The sequence below is a fragment of the Haliaeetus albicilla genome, chromosome 15, assembly GCF_947461875.1.
Source record: "Haliaeetus albicilla chromosome 15, bHalAlb1.1, whole genome shotgun sequence".
NCBI classification, from domain to species: Eukaryota; Metazoa; Chordata; class Aves; order Accipitriformes; family Accipitridae; genus Haliaeetus; species Haliaeetus albicilla.
In genome coordinates this window covers 33,193,773-33,204,216 of record NC_091497.1, presented here as the reverse complement: position 1 = coordinate 33,204,216, position 10,444 = coordinate 33,193,773, and the positions used below count along the sequence as shown (strand labels likewise).

Genomic DNA, 10,444 nt, shown 5'->3' with positions numbered 1-10,444 from the left:
GATGAGCAGCCCCCTTTCAGCAGCAGCAAGCTGTTAAATCGCATGCAGCATCACATTAAACCCCACCCTTGGGCTTTGCTCATTGCCAAGTCTTTTTTTTTTGAATTGCAAAACTCTACAGTGGGTGATATCTAATCTATTTTGGGACTCAGTGTGCAGTTCAAACAGATTTTACAGGAGGTACGGATGATGGCAACCCACTGGGCAGATAACAGCCCAAACCGTACCTTGGAGTATGATTCCAACACAGCATAAGCTGCTCTAAATTTGGGCTACTGCTGCCTGATTCCCCCTCCCTCCTCACTCACACATTTCTTCCTTTCCTGCACGTTTTGGCCTCATGTCTTGCATGGCACTGATGCCATTGGAACCAGAAGACAAACCACGCTCAGGGAGCTAGAATCTAACCTGTCAGAAAATGGTTTGTTTCTTCAGGAATCTGTTTTCTGAATTGGACCACTGCACACAAGGCCAGCTCATGCAAAGGAAGGGGTACAAACTTGTAGCTGATGGCATAAATGGAGAGAAAGATACTTTGCCTTTTTAGCAACCTTTTACTTTTTTAATATGCATGTAGGCACGTTTTCAAGCTTAGGCACTAGGAACAAAAAGGGAAGATTCAAAAGGGACTCAGGCTCTAGGCAGGTACTCAAGGACTGTAATTCATGAGCTTGATTTAGGCATCTCTCTCCCCCCTTCCAGGAACAGAGGGAGTTAGGCAGTGGTGCATCCTTTTCCTAGCAACAAAAACTCTGAGTAAGGGAGAGCAGCATCTGTTGAAACCAGCCAGTGGGAAATGAGAAGGCAAAGAGGAGAGCTGAGATTCTTCCTCTTCCCAGATTTAGACTTCTGTATGATGAGACTGGAACATATTTTGAGCCCTCCTTCCTTTCATTCACTTCTAGATTTAGGAAAATAGCTCTTTCCCTGGGAACAAATGTGTGTCTTGCTGAAACATGGCCTCCAAGGAGAAATTCTTAATGGTTTGAATATCCACCAAAGGAAAAAAGAGATCAGCGTTCTATCCAGGTCCTCCTCAGAGGGATGGTGTTCAAACCTGCAGCTCCCTTCTTCTCAAAGGGGAGCTTTTTATGCCGGAGCTAGGAGGCTAAGCTGCACGAGCCTTCCCCCCTGCAGCAGAGACCACTGGACAAAAAAGCACAGAAGAATCACAAAGCCAGGAAAAGCACAAGCAATAATAGGAAGCCCAACACTGTACCTTAATTATAGAGGTGCTCCCTGAGAGATGGAGGTCTTGGGCGCCAGTCCTTGATTCCAGCATAGATCACATTTTTTAATCCAGTGACTCCTTAAAGCAAAATGCATAAGCAAACCCAGAGGCAGGGCTATAGGGAAGGTATTAATTCTCCTTACTCACTAATTCCTTTGATTTTTGAAAACACAAGACATTTGTACAGTTGCTAATAACACGCTGTAAATGCCCAACAGCTCCAAGCAGGAGAGAGAATGAATGCTTTGTTATTCTAGGAAAATAGATGTGTATTTTTACTGTCGTCATAACAAAGGAGGCTTTAAGCATTCCTCTACATGCCAGTTGGGTTGTTTTTCTCATCACAGATATTCATCTCTCTGCAGTCTGTAATGTCTTTCGGTGTTCATATGTGATGTATTCTGACAGGTTTTTTACAGTTAAAATTTGATATTTCAAGAAATCCATTCACAGTCTGGCTTTGAATATAGCACGTGAAGTTACTTTAGCTTCTGCATCACTTTCCATTTTATTTTCCGCAAACTTTGGTTAGCATATTCCTGTAAATGTGTGAAACTTCAAATTGGAAAGGACTTGTTTCAATTCTCCTTCTGTTAGTAGAAGGTTGTCATCTCTCCAAGAGATAGAGGGAATGGGGTTTGACTGAGGGTTAGATTCCCTTCCTACATACTATTACTTCTGGAAAGTTAGTGCATGTCAGGTGTTTGGAAGAGAGCACATGATGTTGTTCCGCCAGGAGGTAGGATTGCCAGAGGTCAGTCTGAAACTAGGGACTTTGCATGGCTTCTCCAGCTAACCTACCTCTGATGTTCAGATGTTGAAACAAACCACAGCATTTTGTTTTGATAAAAACAAGCCTTGAGGTAATCGGGTGCATGGGATTAACAGCAAATACTTGTACAAGGACTGCAGCAAACAGACACTAAAATAATGTAAACCAGCAAAACTAAAGTCTCTCTGCAAAAGTTTTAAGATTTAAAGATTTTTAAGTTTTAAGGGCAGAATTTATCGAAATCTAAAACTTTTTTCTAACTGCTTATATCAGAACAGAATTTCTGTATTATTTCCTTGCATAAATAATCTGAAAAACCGGTATTGAGTCCTCCTCTTGTTTACAAAACTCTGTAGCATTAGGCTACTATTTATAAAAGCACTATTCTCTCCTTCAAACTCTGCATTTCTTGTTCTCTTGGCATCTGTGTTCAGGCCAGGAAGAGGATCTGGGTGAGAAGGAGGGTTATGGGCTTAGGATTTTATCTCTGCAGAGTCTGGCATGGTCCTCTCTTGGGAGGCCGTACCTTGGTACCTGGATTAAGTGTTTTGGTGAGAAAGGCAACTGTCTAGGGAGATGACAGAATCAAAGGCATGTGTGAATTCATAAGACAGGAGTTTTATGTGGGACCCTAACGAGCAAGGGACACCTTTGCAAGGCATCTGATAGCCTGAGAGAAGTAGAAATCCCATACTGTAAATGTGCCAGAGAGATAGGATAGCCTTTTCACAGAGACAAAAGCAAAGTTGTTGATGAAATTACCTGTGTTTCATGAAAAATAATTTTTTAAAACTGTATTCTAAGACACGTGGTATGAGTTAACAGAAAGAGAAGGCCTTAAGTCCCTAAAACAACACAGGGCATGTGGCTACATGCAGAAGGCAGGTCCGGAATACCCGACAGTATGTTACTTGCTTGGGGGTCTGGAAGAATGTGTCATGGTTGCCTTTTGGCCTGAGTTTATTTATTTCCCATGAAACGAACATATAAAGAAGTGGGTGAGGCAAAAGGATAGGTTGGTACACATCCAAGGCTCACCCCAACGTACCAGAGACATATGTCTCGACTTGGGACTACCGTGGAGGTACTCCTGGGTTCTGGAGTTTAGACATAACTCCATGAGATTCTTTGACTTTGCTTGCAGCTGCATCTAACAGAAAGGTATTGTCAGTGCTGGCAGGAAGAGTACAGTATAGTGCCATCTCCAGCACTAACATCTGATCTATACTGGTTGTGTAGGGAGTTTGAGCTGTTGGGTGAATGTGGAAGGATACTCTCCTGTGACAGTGGAGTGGTCATACCAGAAGCAACCCACTTAGTTCATACAACTGCCCACAATTCTATAAGCATCTTGCCTGCATCCATACTGGATGCAATTCCAGCTTGGGGAAATGCTCCAGGAACATTAGAACTATACTGTATTTTATAGGATAAAATGTCATGGCTTGGAAGGCAGGGTATATAGAAGCACTTGGTAGAGTTATCAGCATCTAGAATAAATGTACTCGTGCAGCCCTAGCACAGATGTGTCCCTGAGTACTCTGTCCTGCAGGACTGGAATCTGCCAGGTACTGTACACTCAGGCCACAATCTACCAAACAGCTTAAATATGTGCTTAATTGCAAGCAACGAGTCCAAAGCTTAAAGCTAAACAGAGGGAGAGGCATGCTGTTCAACTGAGGGCAAGAAAGCTTGGCACTTCACAAGGTCAACCCTTGGCAAAATTGAGCCTTAATTTCTTGAAGCACCATAATTGTTCATGTGTCTTTGAGGCTTGAATTTGGAAATTAGGGTGACTGTTATTTCAAGGTGTATGACTCAGGCCCTGAGTAACCAGAACAAAATCAGAGACAAGGGAGAACTAGAAGCACAAGGCATACCATGGGGGAAAAAGCAGACGACTGAGTAAGAGGGTTCCCTGGGGTGAACTCCTTGCCATACCACCTGCAAATGCCTGTAACTCACTGCTACGGCATCCTTTTTATTGCCAACTTTATTACCAGATAATCTAAGTGTGATTTATGAAGCACCTGGGGACAAGAATTACATGCAATCCCAGCCTGGCCACCTTCCCTCCTATTTTAAGGACTATCTCTGGGGTGGGGGCAGGGCAGGTGAGGGATTAAGAAAGGAATTTGGTGAGGTTAAGAGAAACAACAACATGTAAATTATTCTCCTGTCACGACACTTTTCAAGGTCTGTAAAAACGTGACAGATTGTGCTGGTTGGTTTTCACATTCTGTATTCCACAGTACATTTTGCATATATGCTTTATGAGCCCAAGTTCATGCCTACAAAGCGGCTCTTAACGAAGCATTTTCCAGTGCTAGCGTTGCCATAAAACGTATGAAATTCTGACAAGCAGCTTGGATCTGAGCAAGATTCTGTGTCCTTACAAGGCACAAGAGATAATTCCTGGCACAAGAAGCTTAGATTAAACAGGCAAAACACCGAGGATCGTTTCAAAATGCCCTGGATAGAGTGATACATTTATTTTAATTATGTATGAACTCTTGGCAGATTATTTTCATTGACTGCCACCTATCTAGCACAAGGTGGCATGGTAAGACTGCATGGCTTTTAATGACCTCATGTCAATGCTATGTCACAGTTTGAGCTAAAAAGGAGACAGGACACTAGCAAACATGAACTGTAGTTAGGATTTGTCTACTGGAGGGAGGTTTGGTGTGAATTTGAGATGCGGTCTCTGATTCTGCATTGACAATGCTGCTGAATGGCTTCATCCATTTTGGAAGCAGATACGATGACTCTCTTGGCCACCTAAAAGCATCCACATAAGTCACTAACGAAGAATGTTCAATGTGCTTTCAGTATCTATGTTTGTGGATGATCAGAACTACAGTATTTCCTCACCTGGCCCTACCACTAACGCTTGAACAACTCATCTACAGACATAATAAATCTGCCAGCACTTAAGAGCGGGATTCCTTTCTGCATATGTTAATGTCCAAATAAATGGCACAGTCCTGAAGAGATCCATGCGTGTAATTGTAAGGCCTGCTTCACACAGGATAGACTACTACTGATGGTAATAGTCTTTCCCAGGCTTAACAGCTATGAACTCTCCCCTCATTTCACATGGAACCAGCATTGTTAGTAGTTTGTTAGGTTTCAGAATCTCCCATGGGATCCTACTTGGCTGCTGAGTACAAGTCATTCTGTATTGCTTTTGGAATAGTTTATCATACTGTTTTCTCAGCTGCCAATAAAAGCTTGCCTCACTTCTCCCAAGACTCATCTTTCACAAGGAATTTTACCTTTACCCACCTCCAACTGGTAGGAGAGAAACCACTTTTTTTTTCATTTTTGCTCTTGCAGGGTTCTAAATAAATCTTCCTTTTTATCTCCACCCTAGAACTCAGTCCTCACAGCTAATTTAAGCCAGCTACCTCTATTTCTGGCTGGTGTTCTGCTCTTTCTGAATCTCATGGGCAGAAGCTGATGTCAGTTGCAGGTACTTGAAAACCTGTCTGGAAGTTGCATTCCTGTGAAGCAGGTGCAAATCTGAGTAGCATCTTGGAGATCAGAAGATGAACTCACCCAGTTAAAAGACAGGTGACCTAGTCTAAACGGGAAGAGATGACAGCTTTATCTTTAGCAGGCAATGGGGCACAATAAAAGGATGAGGGAGGTGTGGGAAGAGACTCATCATAAGTAAATTACAACTCCTATCAGCCTAGCTTGAATTCAGCATGTGGGAGAGCAGGGACTGCTGCTGTCATCGCTGCCCTTGGGTTTTTTTTTGTGAGGGGAAGTAAACAACTCTAAATTTCAGCCTGGCTTCTATAGAAGCTTGTGTGGGTGTCCCAGTAGTGTTTGGTAAACAGGTTACAGCAGGAGCTGCAAGTAAAATAAGATTTTTTTTCCAAATAAACAAGTTTAACTTAATGAAGATGCAAAATTAATATGTTGGGGGGTTACCCCAGGAGTCTCATTATCCCTAATTGAACATTTTATTTCATCAAGTAGTAAGCGTTAACTTTTAGCTTCATGAGGGAAACAATCTCATATTTAATCGCCCCCAAATTTTCCTTTATTGCTGGGAACACTTGGCAGGATTATGAGTATCTCTAGTGGCCAAGCTGTCAAACAAGCTTTCCCTTTTCAAAGGACATTCTTTTTTTTTCTTTTTTTTTTTATCTCCCCTCACTATCCAGGGCCAGTTTTGATTCTCTCTCCCACTCAACACCTCCTACTTCATAGGCAGCAGCGGTCCCAACAAGCCCTCCAGCAGACTGAAAGCCACGACTGCTTTCTGCCTGGGTGACTTCCTGTCTTGAGGGCTCTGTGCCCAAATTTACACCAGGAGAAATCAGTGTAACTCAGGTTTAATATAGTTCAAAGCAGAGCTGATTTTGTGCTGGAACAGTCTGGAATGGCGTACCAAACTCTGGTTTTGGCCATATGTACTAGTGTTTCACACTCCTTCCACAAAAAAAGTAAGCTTTGGCTCATAGTATTATCTATTTTTACCTCATCTTTAATGTATTCTAGAATTACACCAGCTAAGCAAAACCACCTTTTTTTTCTTTCTCACCTCATCCGTCTAAAATCACTATCCAACATAAGTGAGCAGGGAAATAAAGATTTCTTTTTAAATAGCAATAAGAAATGGATGATTTATCAGAGGCATTTAAAAATATTAATGGTGTAAAGACAGCTTGACAAATAAGGGATAATTATTCTCATCTCCACAGGCCAAAGTACAGCTGTGGCATCCTTCCAAGCAGTGCTCAAGATGTTTGAATTCTATTTTAGTTGATATTTGACAGAAAGGATTTTATTTTTGCATTATCTAGGGGAAGTGGAAATGATTATTTGTTCTGTTCTTTTTCCCACTTGCTCTCCTTGCTTATCCTCCTTGCCTTTTTATTTGTACTGTTTGCAAAGTTTTATTACACATGGTCAGACACCTGAGAGCCTTCAGCAGTTACGTATCTTCTGTAGTCAATATTTTCCATTATTATTTTAAGGTGTGGTATACCGAACACTGACCAGTTGAACACTTGATGTTTAGTGTCTCCGATGCCTAAGTAAGAAGACAGCTGAAGAGCACTGTAGCCTGGAAAAGGTACAGATTGAAACTGAAACACATATCTGCCTTGGGCTTCTTACATGAGGTTCTCTACAGCTCAACTTCCAAGTTCCAAAGTGATCCTCCAGTTCATGAAAAGTAAGGGAGTACACCAGGAGTTAAGAAATTGCAATAGTGTGTTGGAAGAAAAGGCTTTGCACCAGAGGAATCCTAGGCCTGAATTTTACTTGAGCAAGAGTAGCATCCCTTGTTCCCTCCCCTGGCCACATAGTCCCTTGCGTCTAGTGACCTCGCAATGGCCAGCCCTGAAGTCAACTGCTTCAACAAGCTCATCTGACAGAAAACAAATCCACCAGAAAAGCAATGGTTTTCCATTGAACTGGTTTGCTCACCTGATTCATTCTGCAGTCTCACAGTTACTGGACCTCACGTAAGGGGGAGCAAGACAGAATACATGGCTGGAGAGAGATGAAGATTGCACTTTTCAGCATTAGCCCATGGTCTTACTATATTAGCTGTAATATAAAACTGCACTCTGAAGACATGGTTCAATACACTAACCCAGAAGGAAATGAACACCCCCTCCCAAATTAAATATTCCTCTGTCTTGTTACTGAGTTGAAGTGGCTTATGGAAGCATATGGCAAACACCAAGGAGGAGCTAAGGGATGGTGAAAATCTGTGGTTGGGAGATGAGGAGTCAGGAACATCTCAGCTTCTCAGTGTTGGTGAACTATTAGAACAGCTTGGCTGCTCATGGATCTGCCTACAGGGATCAGTTTGCTCTGCAGACCATCACTTAAAGGCCCATTCTGGAAAAGACAAGACTCAACTGAACAGGATAAAATAAGCTATTTTTGGTTGTGCTACCAGGTTCTTAATAATACATTCAGTATGCCATTGAAAAGACAATCTGAAATGAAAGAGCTCTGAAATGTCTAATAGTCTCACTGTGGACGGAAAGATATGTTCATGGCCGCACAACCTAAAAGTTCTCAGACTACTGAAAAAAATCGGGAACAATGCTTAGTTATTCAGGAGGGGCATGAGCTTTAAAGAAGCAGATCTGGCTCAAAACCAACACAACTATGAAAAAAGTTTACTCAGGGGAAAGAAGGCCAAAAGCACTGAAGAACTGAGGAAACAGAGGAACCAACACTGGGGAGACAGAGGCTCTGTTGTTTTGTACGGGCGAGTGTTTCAGAAGTCTATTCAGCAAATTATCCACTCAGTCTCAAAGCAATGGGCCCACGGGGCAAGTTTGGGGCGTGAGCCCATTTCACCCAGCCTTTCCCTTTGTCCTGCAGGAGACGACCCCTCTGACATAGTCTGAATGACTTGCTGTGTCTTGGCACAGGCAGGCATTCCCTGATGCCTCTGGTCTCACTCTGTCCTCCCACGTTGAGGCAGGAGCACAACTAAGACTCTGCCTGTGGACCTGCACTTCCCAGCCACTGCTGCATCTGCAGGGCAAGGAAAGGGGAAGGACTGGGCAGTAGAAAGCAGGTGGATGATGTCCATGTTGCCTGGAAGCGGGCAGCAGTTTGAGAAGTGGGGAGAGAAGGGCGGCTGCTCCAGTGAAAGACTGGTGGCATTGGCCTGCCTGGGTGCAAGAAGTACTGCTCTCAAAAGGAAGGGAGAGAACAGGCTCCTGGGCACAAGGAGAGGGAAAAATCAGCCTACAGGAACCTCCTATAACCCATATTCACTCCTTGGCCTGTCAAGTTTGGGTGTCCTCTTAACGCCACAAGCTTTTACCTCTAGTGAAACTAGTATTATGGCCCTGAAATATATCAGAAGTGCTTCAGGTCTAAATAATTCAGGTGTCAAAATGAATATGAGGAAGAAAATGATTTAGCGGAAGGATTGCTTTGTTTTCGAAGTTGCTATTTCTTTCTGTTTATGCACCCATACAGACACTAACAAATCAGTGAACTGGATGCACAACCAGACAGCATCGCCGATTACATCTTTCCTTGAACAAAATCAGAGAAATATGGGGGGGGAGGGAGGGGAAGCAAGCAAAAGTTATATAAAGGGCAGAACTATTTGATGAGATTTTACCTGCTATATAAAGAGAATTCCCAAACTATCTACAATCAGAACATTGAGGATTGTTGTATATTGTAAGTGAATTTTAAATAACTCCTGTTGGCAGAGTTACCGTCTTCTCAGGGCTGCCAAATCTCATTGCTTTATCACAAATCTCACAATGCTGGATGGCTTATTTAAACATTCAAAGGATCACTGACTAATGAGTTTCTGGACTTTTTTTTTTTTTTTAATAAGTGTAAATTTCTCACAGACATACTTATTGCGGAAAGTAAAAAGGTAATCAGAGTAAACACCAGAGGAGTCAGGGATGTTATCATTCATCTACTGCTTTCTCTAATCAGGAGAGAATAGCTTTTTGCTGGCAGGCAGGATTTGCAGCTGCTTGACAGCAGAAGGACGTGGGGTCTGGGGACTCCCTGCTCTTCTGTGGAAGTGCTTGCCCTGGTTATAAACCCTGGCCTCAGATTAGCTTTCACTCTGTTCTCCCTCATCTGCCCTCCACCCTGGCTTCTCTCTCAGTCTCTTCACATTACTGAAAGTTTGATGACTATAAAAAAAATTCCACTGGCTTCACTGTGACCCCACCCAGAGGCCTGTTCACAGCACCAGCCCATATACAGCAACATCTAAAAAAAAACCCCAGACCAGTATTTTTTAATTATTGCTCAAGGGCTGGCAGGATCGGGGGCAGGATTTGCATCTTGTTACCTGCCCCGATCACCATGTGCAGACCTCTGTAATGGATGCAAAGCTGCCTTTCGCCTCCACAGATAGATCGCTCTACGTCAGCATGTCAGGCAGGTCACTGCTGGCTGCGGTCACTTACAGGACAGCCGGCCCAGGGAAAAGCTCTGGTCTCTGATTTAAAGCTCGGGTGTCTTCAGCCACTTCACTTTCTTCAGCCATTAGTAAAGCAGTATTTCTTCCTCCATCTGATAAACAGCACCTAAGGGGTTTTTGGACATCGGGACCCACAGACACTGACTTAAAAAAGTTAAGACGTAATTCAGTCGCAAGTCCTTTCTCTGCAGTTCGTTTTCTGTGTCTTTAGCGTACATCTGAACCTCATTTAAAGGCTCTTCTGTGGAAAGCCGAGGACTGGAAACGCGTATCAACAGAACAACAAGCGCAGAACCTTGTGTAACGACCCAGCCCCAGACAGACGGCGTTTACAAACACGCATCTGGCCTCGCCGAGGCAGATGTGACCTCTTTTCCCCTCACACCCACGGCTCTCCGCTCCCACCGCCACCCTCTCCCCCAGCTCCCTCGGCTCCTCAGGGCCGCCATTACCCCCCCTCAGCCCCTTCCCGCCCACCCGCGCGCCGCAC

General features: G+C 43.4%; 1 long non-coding RNA gene across 1 annotated transcript; it reads right to left on the bottom strand.

Moving 5' to 3' along the window:
* Nucleotides 1–835: 835 nt before the first annotated feature.
* Nucleotides 836–10,367, bottom strand: LOC138689160 (uncharacterized). The gene is made up of 3 exons (XR_011328011.1): nt 9,941–10,367; nt 7,452–7,517; nt 836–1,346 (listed from the first exon to the last, which is right to left on the bottom strand). It is a non-coding gene; the product is annotated as an uncharacterized lncRNA (long non-coding RNA).
* Between the last annotated feature and the right edge of the window lie 77 nt (nt 10,368–10,444).